Source organism: Coturnix japonica, chromosome 6 (genome assembly GCF_001577835.2).
Source record: "Coturnix japonica isolate 7356 chromosome 6, Coturnix japonica 2.1, whole genome shotgun sequence".
NCBI lineage: Eukaryota > Metazoa > Chordata > Aves > Galliformes > Phasianidae > Coturnix > Coturnix japonica.
In genome coordinates this window covers 10,896,711-10,901,493 of record NC_029521.1, presented here as the reverse complement: position 1 = coordinate 10,901,493, position 4,783 = coordinate 10,896,711, and positions in this window count along the sequence as shown.

Below are 4,783 nucleotides of genomic sequence, written 5' to 3'. Positions count from 1 at the left end.
TTGCTCTATCAAATAATGTTGTTGTGCTCTGTCTGTTGTAGTTTCCATGGAAATAAGTAGGAGACATTCATTTCAGAGCAACTTATGTACTGAGAGCCTATGGATTTCCCAAGGTCACACAAGTGTACAGCAGGAGCAGCTGATCCTAACATCCCGGGTACCATGCACCTGCACTGAGCATCTCTTCTTATTCTCAACAGAACACATGAAAACACAGCAAGTGAAACATCTGTGCTGAGTACTCAGGAAAGAACAAAAGCAGGCCAGAGAGAAAAGTGGAAAATGAAGCAGATGAAGAGTTTTCAGTGATAAAAGAAAACCCCATCTAGCAGGAATGCCCCGTATTTCAGTTCAGAGCACAAATACACTTCCTTACATAACAAGGTCATCAGCTCAGAAGTTATTTGACCATAATGATAATTTTGATGGCAGTATATTTCCACACCCAGATGTGCTGAGGAAGTGTTTTTTCCTTGAGTGGTTTAATTATCCTCCAGGCAAGGGTTCACAGCAACCTCGCATGGCTGAGCTGAAGCCAGCCAGTGGCACACTATGGTTGGCATAGCATTGCTGCAGGGAAGCAGTGTCACCAGCAGTGACAGTCAATGGGGCCCAGAAGGGAGAAACAAGGACAGGAAGAAAATGAATAAATGTAAAAGGAAACTAGAAAAAGCACTGCAGTGGCATAAGTCAGAAGAATTAAGTATCTTCTTTAAACTGAAGTATAAAGGAAGTCACTGATGGAACTGGAAAATATTTCCAGATGAAAACCTGGAAGATTTGCTTATGGTAAAAAAGACTTGTGGATTTTCAAGGTACCTTTATGTATATACTGCAAGCACTTTAACATCATTGCATTGGCAAAGTGCTGGGGTCGAGCAGCAAACAGAATGAAGAAGGTCGTCTGACCTCTGTATCTTTCACCATCTCACTGCAGAACTATGATCAAGGCCATTCCCACCAAAGCAAAGACCAGCAAGAGCTTTCAGCAGTAACTGTGAATCATCCTGAGTCAAATGATCCCTTACCTGCAACCCCAGAATGCTCAGTCTGAAGAACTTAGGTCTTTATGAAATGACTTGAGGAAACGGCTTCTCTATGAAGTAACAGAAAAACACAGTATCATAGGAATAGAAACAGGGACGAATCACACCATGCTGCTAACCAGTACTTCTCAAATGTGAGCACAACACCAAATAACAAATCAAAGAATTTCCAAGTTTCACATATGCCTAATGCTGGCACTTTCTGGAACCATTAAAATTTACCTCAGTGCAGTCTCACTATTTCATATTTCCTGGCAAATAACTTTATTTTACTTTAAAAACTAGCATAATATAACATTTAAGAAGAAGAATATAAGCAGATACAATTGCCATACATATGGGAGTATTACCCAACAACACACACTTTACTACAAAGGAGAAAAAAATACCTGCAGTAAACAATTCAGCTACGTGCTGCTTTCACAACAGCCTCACTTCTGATCGCCAGCTAGTGACAAAGCATAGGCAGCATGGAAGTGTAATGAACTGGTCCAGTGGTATACTTCAGCTTTCAGCAGAAAATGAAAGCCACTCAGAGGCTGCATACTCTCCAGTTTTTTACCTGTGTACTAGAACTTGTCAACTCTCCTCAGTGTGGTAAACATTCATTGCAAATATAGAATCATAGAATCACAGAACTTACTGGGTTGGAAGAGACCCTTAAAGGCCGTCTGGTCCACTCCCCCACAGTGAACAGCGACACCTACAGCTCAATCAGCTTGTTCATAGCCCTGTCCAGACTGACCTTTAATGACTCCAAGGTTAGGGCACCCACCACCTCTCTGAACAATTGTTCTGTTGCCTCACCACTATTATTGCTAAAACTTCATCCTATCCAGTGTAAATTTATTCTATTAGTTTGAAACCGTTTCTCCTTGTCCTGTCACAACAGGCTCTGCTAAAAATCATCCTAGACATCATAGCTTGTCCTCTAATGGGAGAGGCAACACCACTAGCAAAGTAACTTATGCCATTTCCATATCTTGACCTAGCAGCAGGAAATTAATACTATTTAGAAGCCCCAAAGTAAGGATTTTCCAGGGATATGTGTGATCTAACCAGAGTTATCAACGCCAGATTCCTAATTACCCCACTTTTATATATTTTCATATCATCTTCTGCATGAACTGTACTAGAACTCAATATGCAGCTTCTACACTTAACTCCTGCATGTCACTGTAATTCAACTGCTGTATTTTTGTACAGTTGATGGAATGACTATTATAACCAGATTGTACTGATAACTGAAGGGAAATAATTCAATTATTAGTCATTATTAGTAATCACCTAATGAGTAAATGATGATTTAACTATCAGTTGTCACAGTGGGATCTCCAGTAAAAATGATGAAATCTTAATTCTGGGAAATATATGTTAATTTTTCTGTAATTTCCATTGCTTCACTAAGGCTGGTTCTAGAGATTACTAACACCTATGTGCCACTTCACCTAGTTGGCACATCTCTCCACAAACAGGCACGAACTTCCACTCTATTTCCATACTTCTTTGTTATTTTTTGCATTCTGTCTTCCACTTCCTTCCATCCTAAATAACTGGAGATACAACTCTACTCCCATGCTATGTTAATCACATTCACCATCAATTCTTCCAAGAAGCAACAGCAAAAACAACAAAACACCCCAATCAGCTTTTTCTACCCTACACAGTTAGGGTTTGGGCTTGGACTCACAAGAGTCTCTTTGGATTAAGAAACACCTGTAAGCATTTGATGAATACAGAGGCTTTATATTAGGGCTGTTCCAAAAGCAGTATCTCCTAATTAGGTTGGCCCACAATATCACAGGTGAATACTGGTGGTACATCAGTAAAGCTTGAACCTTCCCAACAATCTTCCATTACATTTTGCTGCAGTGTAACAGATGGAAGCACAGGGGCACACTGATAAAATGGTGCCTGACATGGACACGAAGATGAACCAAAGGTGTAGCACAGAATTCCTCCATGCAGGAAAAAATAACACCCATGGGTATATACTGACATTTGCTGAATGCTTATAGAGACCAAACAGCAAGGTGGTGTGTGGTGCAGTGGTGACAGCAATGTGATAGACAAGTCATGTTCCAGATGGCCACGCACAGCTGTCATCATAAAATGAATAGCACTTCAATCAGCTCATGCTCACAAATTGGCTAACTGTGGTGACAATGTTGAGAAATAATGGTGGCTTATTTTTTTGTAGCTGAGAGAATTTGGTATTCCAGACAGTGTTATTGTGCTTGTAGCTGTTTGTTTTGTTTTTTCCTCACAAAAATAAACAGGAAGCATTAGTTTCAGAGAAATTTACATACATAGCTATATATAATCAGAATAAAATGTGGTTTGGACAATGCTGTATTCAGAGAAGACCACTGTCAGCATGGTACAGTCAAAGATCTTGTTCAAAAGACTCCTGTGAATAGTTACAAAGCTGAAAGGCACTCACAAAGCTACAGCAACTTCAGAGCTTTCAGGCAGTAAAGGGGAAGTCATCTTTCATATGTTTTGCTGTTTTCAATTGTGAGTGCACACAAGACCACCTGTTTCATATTATTTCCAGTCCCCGACATTGGTATCTTGCATCTCTCAGCATCACCTTCAAACATTATTAATCCAGCTCTGCCTCAGTGCTCACCAGCAGCTGCAGAATGTGAGATGATACCCAGTGAGCTGCCAGAACTTCATGCTTCAGAGAAGCTCTTGGAGCTATTATTTAAATGTTCACTACAGAGAACAAATGCAGATTGTAACAATCATTTCTGTTTTTTTTTTTTCTTTTTTCTTTTAAGGTTTTTTTTTTTTGTTTTTTTTTTTTAAATGCAAAATGAGGCAAAAGAAAAGCAAGCCTTTCCCAATTCATGAAAGAAGCACATGAGGACTGTTTTCTACTTTCCTTTCTTACATACACTGTTTTGAGAGGCTACCTTCCTTCTCTCATAGTTTTATTTCAACTCCAACATAGAAAAAAAAACCTTTCTTAATTCAAAATAGAGAATTGCAACTCAACTCTCTTTTACGGAAACAATATGGAATATTACCTAGTCACACTCAATGGAAATTTTTCACTTTATTAGCTACAAGTAGCCTTAATTTTCACAAGTACTAGCATACTGAAGTAGCAGGGCTGTTTGGTTTTATTTTGTTCTTTCAGATTGCCCTGTGAGATTTGGATCTTTATTCAAATAGTTCAGATAAATTTGCTTTGTGATTACAACAACGTTGTAATCACATCTAAATGATCCATAAAGTATTTGTGCATTAAAGCATTAATAATTTTTTTCTAATTTGCTCCCTTTTAATTTTTTTGTTCTTAGGCAACAGAAAATCCCAGGTAAATTTTTATTACATTCTTATTACTTCCCCCTCCACATTTTTATTACTGACAGATTTTTCCAGGTTTAAATACATAGTTTTAGCTAATCCTTTTGAAAACACTACATTCATGAGTTATATTCTTTCCAGAAGAATTTAGGTACATAAGTAGATACTACTGAAATCTTTATGTCATTTTCTATAAGTTTCTAAAGACATTCCTGTCTGCAAGCACAAAAATAACCAATGCTACAAAACTGAGGGACTGCCTATTGCAATGGCTCTTTGAGCTACTGTTTCTCTTCCTTTGAGAAGCACACTTAAATCCTAAACTGTCATCACTTCAGAAGTACAGCAGTAGGATATTAAGCTCTCACTGATGCTTCTTTCCAGATACTAGAAACTTCTTTTTTGGAAAACTCAGTAAT